Source organism: Onychostoma macrolepis, chromosome 25 (assembly GCF_012432095.1).
Source record: "Onychostoma macrolepis isolate SWU-2019 chromosome 25, ASM1243209v1, whole genome shotgun sequence".
Taxonomy (NCBI): Eukaryota; Metazoa; Chordata; class Actinopteri; order Cypriniformes; family Cyprinidae; genus Onychostoma; species Onychostoma macrolepis.
In genome coordinates, this window is record NC_081179.1 from 21,664,281 (window position 1) to 21,674,652 (window position 10,372).

Sequence of the window (10,372 nt, forward strand, 5' to 3'; positions counted from 1 at the left end):
CTTTAATCTAGATTTAAACTGACAGAGTGTGTCTGCCTCCCGAACAGTGTTAGGTAGATTGTTTCAGAGTTTGGGTGCTAAATAGGAATAGGATCTGCCGCCCGCAGTCGATTTTGATATTCTAGGTATTATCAAACGAAGTTTATAATAACTTCCTTTTGCGATCACATGTGGAATTTGGTTGTTTACTGTTGTTAAAATATGATATTTATAGCCTTTTATATCACTGCACAAATTAGCATTTCAGATATACACATTCTTCTCAAGAAAATCACATACAATATCCTATCATAATCATGTGTTTATTATCTTATATAATCTATAGTGGCTGTTGTCAAGTTTATTTCTGCTGTGTAAAAGCCTTAACATGTATGCTCTGGCTGAAACTCACATTGTTTGTGATGTTACAACCAGAGGTGGAAAGTCCAGGGTCCAAAGAGTAAAGGTCCTGCCATATTTTTGCTCCACCCATGAACTCAGCTGCTGATTTCACCAGAGGAGGAACCAGGTCATTCCTTTCAAGTCACAAGCAAGTCTTCAAGTCAACAATCAACATCACTGAATAACATAGAAACACAAGAACTGCAACTGACTTCAGCCACAGCCTTTAATGAAATCAACTGGAAGTTAAAAAACTAAACAAAAAAACATCGCCACCATAATTGTGGTCAGTGTTTGCTTTAGTTGAGGTCTTGAGCCTTTTAGAAAATCAAATAAATTTGTTTCTAAATAATTGCAATATTGTTTTATAGCAAATATGTGTGCAATGCTGAATCAAACATTGAAGTAGCAGATTAGCTTGTGCTTTATATGAATGAATGTTCTTGGTTTAAATTCGCTATGATTTTAGTATTTCTTTGTTTGGTTTATTAACTACATTTCATTAAATAAATATAAAAAAATAAAAATCTCCTATTGAGCAAATGCCACCGTAATGCTTCAACATTGAAACAAATAAAAACCTGTTTAGGATTAGGCTTTTAAACATGAACATTTATCATATGATCCTCAACAGTGGTGGCAATAATTATTCATACTGCATTGCAGCATGAAGCATTTTGTTGATTGTCACCATTGTTGAGGTTCTTGATGTCTGTGTGTCTAAAAAGTACAAAAAGTTCATTCATTGTAACTAGAGAAATACTTTGCTTGTGTGCTGTAGTGCCACAGGATTGATTTTGCAAAACCTAAACACATAACTGAAAAAAAAATAACAAGAGTTATTTTGGTTATAATCAAACCAGCTTGTGGTGACTATCTGATCACTGTAGAGCACTGATTGCTCTGCTTTACAACACCACACACACTGTGTGTGATCTAACACAGAAATCAAGGGTCAACAGCCCAACTAAAGCAAACACTGATCTCCATGATAGTGACATCATTTTAACCAATACAACACCAACATCTGATCCTCTGTAATTCCCAATAACAGCAGGTGTCCATCACTAATGCATAATCATCATTTAATTAGTCACTTAATTATCTCATTATCTTTAACTCTTTGAGGACTTGGGATATGACGTGAGACTTGCTTGTGACTTGAAAGGAATGACTTGGTTCCTCCTCTGGTGAAATCAGCTGCTGAGTTCATGGGTGGAACAAAAATATGGCAGGACTTTTACTCTTTGGCCCCTGGACTTTCTACCTCTGTCTGTAATCTCTCTAATCATTATTTCATTTCAATTCCAAAATCTGAACCAATAAAATCGCACACAAAATCTGAACTGTAACTAGAAAGTTTTCAGATAAACTTTTTCTTTATTTGCCAGAAATGATAAAGAACACTAAGTTTGCTGTGCCTGTTTGTAGGTCTGCACCTGGTTATATATGACCATGATATGATAAATTTAATTTCATGGTATCTAAATGATATTGTTATATAAAAATAAAGAAGCAAATTACAAACCATAAGGTACGATAGATACAATATAAATATTAAATAAACTTGTTTTTCTAATACAGTAGGTGTATTTAAAGGGTTAGTTCGCCCATTTAAGACATGAAGTTGTATGCAATCCTTACCAGCACTATAGTGCATACACACTGACCCACCCTTTAGTCACCTCCCTGGTCAGAGTTCTGGCCGCTGGAAGTTTTTCAAGATAGTACTCCCGGTTAGTTTCCGGGGCCTCAAAACTGTGCGTTTTTACGTGAAAAATTATTTGCGTTTCAAAGCTTGATTAATTTAGATCACAAAAAACACGCCTGACAAAATTCATACCTCAGTTTTAATCTGCACTATTTTCTTTCCATTTCTATCAATCCGCGCTGCTGTCAACGTCAACAGTGCACACGTTCAGATCAGCTGTTGATAGCGCGACTCGCTGACAACATGTCTGACTACGAAACTTCTGATGACGAAACCAATTTTAGCACAATGTCAGACGGAACAGATGATGATGAAAGTAATTTTCAGCTTGTTTACCGTACAGTTTCGACATTGGATCATAAAGTTAGTAAATAGAGCTTACCCGTGGTACTGGTACAGCAAAACTCTTTAAAATATATATTTTTTCTTTTTCCTCCTTGGTTGGGGATGTAATCGTCTTCGCTGAAGTGAGCACTGCACACACGGAAATCCTTGATTCTCGATATTTTAGCTCCCGCAGAGTAGCCGATGGCAACCAGCCAAAGCTGTCTCGTAGCTATATCCGAAACTGGAAAACGATGGAATCTGAACAGTGATCCCGGCACATTCTTGTGGTCACAGCCTGAGAATTTACAAGTTCGCACCATTGTTCATTTTCTACTTTTTATGTCGTTGTCATTCGATTGTGTAAACACTATGGAACAGCTGATCTGAACGTGCGCACTGTTGACGTTGACAGCAGCGCGGATTGATAGAAATGGAAAGAAAATAGTGCCGATTAAAACTGAGGTATGAATTTTGTCAGGTGTGTTTTTTGTGATGTAAATTAATCAAGCTTTGAAACACAAATAATTTTTTCACGTAAAATGCACAGTTTTGAGGCCCCGGAAACTAACCGGGAGTACTATCTTGAAAAACTTCCAGCGGCCAGAACTCTGACCAGGGAGGTGACTAAAGGGTGGGTCTGTGTGCATGCACTATAGTGCTGGTAAGGATTGCATACAACTTCATGTCTTAAATGGGCGAACTAACCCTTTAACATATATACATTTATTTAGCATATGTTGTTGTTTGATTAACATTAATGAGACAGACAGGTATTTAATTAGGCTGGTGTCCCTTTAAGATTAAAATATTAAGATATTAAGAATGTAATATATTATGAATATAATATATTGACACATATCCAGTTTTCACCCACTTGTTTACGTTCACTTAAACCATAACATATACTGTATTTACGTGAGATACTCCACACGATGGACATTTTGACAGCTGTCTGTGTATTTGACAATTCAGGCGCAAGGAGAACTGATTGAAGAACTGGGATCACGCAATTCTGGTGTGTCAGATTCCACCTATTCCGTCTTCACTTACTGCAAGTTAATCGATAACGAATTTTGATTGGATAATAATTTTGTTCTACAACAAGCTTAGTTGCCTTTTCTAGGCTGTTCTCGCGTGACAGAACACTACTACTACTCGCTGTGCTTCGCTGTCGTAAGAAAATTTGAAATACGGGACAAAACATGATTTATTCAAAATAAGTTGGGACACTAAAAATAGAGCCGGAATACAGGACTTTCCAGGGAAAGCAGGACGTCTGGTCACCCTAGGTATTATTTTCCATATTTTTACCCAAAATAAGTGTTGTGAGTAGCTGTAGCTGTTTCATTCATACTGGTAGCCGGAGGGTGCCCCCGTGCAGTAAAACCATAAGTGAAAAAATCATAAAATGAAACACTTAAAAAAATGACGTTCCAGGAAATCCCTAATATGGACAAAGGCATACACTATTGCTGCAGTAGCTGAATAAAATAGGACATTTTAACTGATGAAGCATGGAGACAATAAACATATGATTGTGACTAAATGGTATATCTCTGTCCTTCAAGCCATCTCGGGTATTTCTTTTTTTTATTTTTATTTTTTATGAATAATGTATATTTATAAAGCAATGCTAATCGACATAGCCTTTATTTCTGTATAGAATATTATACAATGATTTTGCCTCATTCTGTGCTATGAAACCATGTCAGATCATAAAAGGAAGTTATTTCAAACACTTGATAGATGTTATGAAAATAATTTGGCTCAAAAAGTCATTAAATGTTTTTAAACGCACTGTACAGCCCTGGTGCATCATCTGTATGTGTGTTCGACTTAAAGGGACTGCACAGATCGATCAGTGTTTGACATCACAGTACTGCAACAGCGATAGGAAAGGTTTGCACTTCAAGTACAATACACCTAGAAATTTAACTGACAGCCTCGCGGCCGCGGGGTCCTCCCTTTAAGGCGGGGCCCTAGGCAACCACCTGTACCGCCTGTTGGATGGGCCGGCATTGCATAGGATCACTATATACAGTTATGATTTGATACATTTTATATCACAGTATATTTAATATCATCATCAATCTGCTTCTGGATCCGTTAAATGTCGGTATCTGAGTTTAGAATCTAAGATGGCGGCACGCTCAGACGCAGCGGCTTCTCTGGGTCCCAAAGACGGTGCTTTTATGTCTTTTAATGTCGTCTGTTCGTCTCCAAACAATGTCAATTTACCGCTAATTCATCGGGAGATCACTCCGGGATACATCTATGATCGCCAAAGCCTTTTGGATATCGACAACACATACAAACACAAACTCTCGCCGGCGGCTACTGAGAAGCTACGAGGCCTTTGTTTACTGCTGGAGCTGGACATCGAGACCGCGGCCTCGCCTACTGACGCTACCCGCACAAGGCGGCGTCGCAAGCGGTGTGAGAGAGGACGGTAGCGTGGTAAGCGTGGAGGTATACGAGCCAGGCTAAGGGCTAACCCCACAAGACCGGCTCTTCCAACACTCATGCTCTCAAACGTTCGCTCTCTGGAAAACAAACTGGACTTAATTCAACTCAGTCGGTCTGCACAGCATGAGGCAAGGGATTGTTGTGTGTCTGTTTTCACTGAAACATGGCTAAACGACAACATCCCGGACTCCGCCATTCAGCTGCACAGGCTAACCTGCTACCGAGTGGACAGAGATTCATCACTGTCTGGTAAGACTCGCGGGGGTGGCTTGTGTGTGTATATCAACAAAGAATGGTGTAACAATGCTGCGTTAGTATCAAAACACTGTTCGTCGCTGGTGGAGTTTATGGTTGTGAAGTGTCGACCGTTCTATCTGCCGCGGGAGTTCACGGCCACTGTTATTGTCGCGGTTTACATTCCCCCGTGTGCAAACGCTAAGGACGCGCTTCGTGAACTGTACAGCGCTATTAGCGAACAACAAACAAATAACCCTGATGGCTTTTTCATCATAGCCAGTGACTTCAACCACGCAAACATAAAGACAGTTTTGCCAAAGTTCTACCAACATGTGAACTTTGCAACAAGGGGAAATAACACACTGGACTTTGTTTACACAACAGAAAAGAACGCTTACAAAGCCGAACCCCGCCCCCACCTCGGGTACTCGGACCACATCTCTGTTATGCTAATCCCAGCATACAGACCACTTCTGAAACTTGCCAAACCGGTTCTAAAACAGATCACGGTATGCTTCCAGGACACAGACTGGAACATGTTCAAAGAGGCGGCCACCTACAACAACCACACAGACCTGCAGGAGCACACTGAAACTGTGACTGCTTACATCAAAAAGTGCACTGATGATGTGACAGTCACCAAGACCATCACCACACGCGCCAACCAGAAGCCATGGATGACAGCAGAGGTTCGTGGGCTGCTAAAGACCAGAGATGTAGCTTTCAGATCAGGAGACAAAGCAGCCCTCAAAACAGCAAGAGCCAATCTGTCCCGCAGCATCAAAAATGGAAAACGGTCATATGCTCAAAAAATCAACAATCACTTCACAGACAGCAGTGACACACGGACTCTGTGGCAAGCCATTCAGACAATCACAGACTACAAGCCCCCGCCACAGGCCTGTGATGATGACACATCCCTCCCAGATACACTCAACCACTTTTATTCACAGTTTGAAATGCAGAATGACACACCTGCACAAAAACTGGCCACACCTCCCAACGACCAGGTGCTCTGTCTGTCTCCAGCCAACGTAAGGAAGACCCTATCTAGGATCAACCCACGCAAGGCTGCGGGTCCTGACAACATACCTGGCCGTGTACTGAAAGACTGTGCTGTACAGCTGACAGATGTCTTAACAGATATCTTCATGTGGATAATTGGATTCTGGACTTTCTAACCGGAAGACCTCAGTCAGTCCGTGTCGGCCACAACACCTCGAGCACTACCACACTGAGCACAGGTGCCCCACAAGGCTGTGTGCTCAGCCCGCTGCTCTTCACGCTGCTGACCCATGACTGCACTGCCAAGTCCAGCTCCAACCACATCATCAAGTTCGCTGATGACACAAGAGTGGTAGGTCTCATCAGCAACAATGATGAAATGCACTACAGAGAGGAAGTGGCACAGCTGGCGAAATGGTGTGGCACTAACAACCTGTCCCTCAATATGAGTCAGACAAAGGAGGTTGTGATGGACTTCAGAAGGAACTCCGGTGATCACCCCCCACTGACCATCGACAGCTCGCCTGTGGAGAGAGTCAGCAGCACTAAATTCCTGGGTGTGCACATCACAGTTTATCTCACCTGGACCACCAACACCATGTCACTCTCCAAGAAGGCACAACAGCATCTACACTTCCTCCGCCGGCTGAAAAGAGCAAGTCTCCCTCCACCCATCCTCACCACTTTCTACAGGGGCACCATTGAGAGTGTGCTGACCAGCTGCATCACTGTCTAGTACGGGAACTGTACAGCAGCAGACCGCAAGACCCTCCAGCGGACAGAGAACACAGCTGCAAGGATCATCGGTGCCCCTCTCCCCTCCATCCTGGACATTTTCCTCACACGATGCTTCAGCAAAGCCAATAGTATCGTGAAGGACTCCACACACCCCTCCCACAGTCTCTTCCAGCTCCTACCATCAGGAAGACGGTACCGGAGCATCAGAGCCCGCTCTGCCAGACTGCTCAACAGCTTTTTCCCCCAGGCTGTGAGATCCCTGAACTCAAATCACCCGCCCCTCTCTGAAACCACATAGAAAACCCCCTACCTCCTGAAACATGGACCATCTGAAACTTATGGAACTTTTTTTGTGCAATCGAAGTGTGCTACACACAGGTGAGTGTGCCTGTACAAACCACCTGTAGTAGCACCCCCGCCGCCCATGCGCACTAGTCACTTTTCACACACTGCTGTGTGTATACAAATCCCACAAAAAGACTCAGTAATATACGTGTTTACATGTTCATGCACTACAAATCATCCTGCACTGTTCCCCAGCCAGATGCTGACTCACAATGTTCTCTTCGCACATGTACAGTATCTATCTGAAGTACTCGTATAGTTTGTATAGTTTGCATTTTTTAGTTTATGTATAGGTAAAAAAAAAATTATATATAGCATATTTATAGGCAAATCTGTCAGTAGGATAGTTGTGTATAGGTTTATATTGTTTTACTTCATTGCTGTATGCCTGTATTTATGTAGCACCGTGGTCCTGTGAGGCACGACATTTCGTTCCACTGTATGCCCCCGCATGTAGCGGAATGACAATAAAGCTCAACTTGACTTGACTTTATCTCTGTACTGAATGATGTGATTGTGGTTTGATTTCAGTCTCAAGCTGAGCACACAAAGCATCAGATTAAACAGCAGTTTGAGAAGCTTCATCAGTTTCTCAGAGATGAAGAAGAAGCTACAATCACTGCACTGAGGAAGGAAGAGGACCAGAAGCAGCAGGTGATGAAGGAGAAGGTGGAGGAGATCAACAGACACATCTCAGCTCTTTCACACACAATCAAAGACATGGAGGACATGATGAAAGCCAGTGACGTCTGCTTTCTGAAGGTCTGATTTCAGATGATTGATTGATTGATCATTGATTGAGTTGATGATGATCAGTGATGTGTTTGTTCTGCAGGAGTTTCCAGTCTCAATGGAAAGGTGAGTGATCTGCTGGTGTCTCTGGTCTCTCTGCTTCTGATCCAAAGCCACTGCAGTTCTAATCCTGGATGTTCTTCCAGAGTCCAGATCTCACCACAGCCGGATCCACAGATGCCTTCTGGTGCTTTGATTCATGTGCCACGTTACTTGGGCAACCTGTCCTTCAGAGTCTGGAAGAAGATGCAGGACATCGTCCAGAACAGTGAGTCTGACTGCAGAGTAGCTGTTTTCCAGCTGTTCCTGGATGATAATTGAAAGTCATTTTAGGCGTATCACTCTGCATTCTCTGCAAGTAGATCTAGTGATGTTCCAGAATTATGCATTAGGTAAGTGAACTGTGAACTGTGGACAGACCCATACTCGGAATTTGTGCTCTGTATTTAACCCATCCAAGCACACACACACAGCAGTGGGCAGCCAATGCTGTGATGCCCAGGAAGCAGTTGGGGGTTTGGTGTCTTGCTCAAGGGTCTCACATCAGTCATGGTATTGAAGGTGGAGAGAGCACTGGTTATTCACTCTCCCTGCTGATATTTCCTGCCAGACCTGAGACTCGAACCCGTGACCTTTGGGTTACAAGTTCAACTCTCTATCCATTAGGCCACAACTGCCCCAAGTAGTATAAATAGTATAAGTATAAAAATTAGTGGTGGGCATAGATTAATTTTTTTAATCTAGATTAATCTAGATTAATCTTGGAATTAATCTAGATTAATCTAGATTAAAATGGCTCATTTGAATTCTGCCAAGTAGATCAGAATAAGTTCACTACTAGTAGTAAACAACTAGCAGTCAACAAGAATTTAATATTGATAATAACATTGAAGACATTGTATGATTATTCCTTAAAGATAAGGTTATAATAGTTTTAATAGTAGTAGCCTATTATGTTCTGCCCAATGTCTTCAAGTGAAACCAAACTTTTTTTTCTGACGGGTTGCTGTGAATACCTTTACGTTTCTGTGTATATGATATGAGGATAGTTTTTCTCAAATGAAACGCTCGAGTGCTCGTGAAGTGACTCTCAGAGCAGTTCTGGAGATGTTGTTCATGCATTTATGTCCTCATTTAGTGAGACGACAGACGTTAATATCACCGCAAGCGTCACGCGGGCTTCTGTATGAGTAAACAAACCCGCGCGTCTTGCGCCATACATTAACACAGAGACACGCAGAAGTCATATTTAAATAGACGTTTTGCGGCTTAATATTTACAAATAGGAGTGGGGTGTGCTTACTTGTGTGTGCGCTTACGTGTGTGTGTGCGAACCGGGCGGAACTCCGCTGTGCGCGATACAGAGGCGTGACCATGTAACGAGAGACAGAAATGACTTGCCGATCTTTATTGGGAAGCTTCTTAAAAATACATTTTCCCTGAAGCAAACCCGGCTGCTTCATAGCTGCATCCATTTTAGCACGCATACACACAGGTTCGAAGACTCGTTCTCGCCCCCTACAGTGCAATTCGGCTAGGTATACATCCGCGCTAAAATATCAGGTGAAAGTCATCATAGCTTGCGTAGTATAGACCCAGCTCCCAACCCAACTTTGAGAATAGATTAACGGCGATATTTTTTTTATCGCCCGATAAGAGTCTCGCGTTAACGCAGCACGTTAACGCCGATAACGGCCCACCACTAATAAAAATACTAGTAATTAATGATTAACTTGTCCACAATTATGCAATGGTTAAGCACGAACACTAGTAATTAACGATAAACTTAACATATAGTAAGGGCATATTAGTCTTTATTTACAATTTATGAAAAAAAAATTGAAGAATCCACATTCATGCAATAAATAAGGTAGTAATTAAAGACTAACTAAATGTACAGTAAACGCCTTTTAGCAATTATTTACAACTTAGCAAACCATATTCTATGTGTAGTAATGTACTTAGCCATTCAACGATTCACCATATATTAAGTTAATTGAATAATATGAAGCCAGTAATTATGCTTAACTAGTGCTGGTTTTACGGTTATAAATGGCTAAAATAGTCTAATAAAGAAAATTTGACCCCCTGTTCTAAAGTGAAAGTTATATCCACATTAATTATGGCACTTACTGAGTGACATTCAAGTTTGTTGACTAGAATAAGACAATAATTATGGCTAAACTGCCACTAAAACAGTACTAATAAAGACAATTTGACCCCCTGTTCTAAAGTGAAAGTTAAATCCACATTAGTTATTATACTCATTGAGTGACATTCAAGTTTTTTGACTAGAATAAGCCATTAATTATGACTAAAATGCCACTATTAATAAAGACACTTTGACCCCCTGTTCTAAAGACAGGTTCT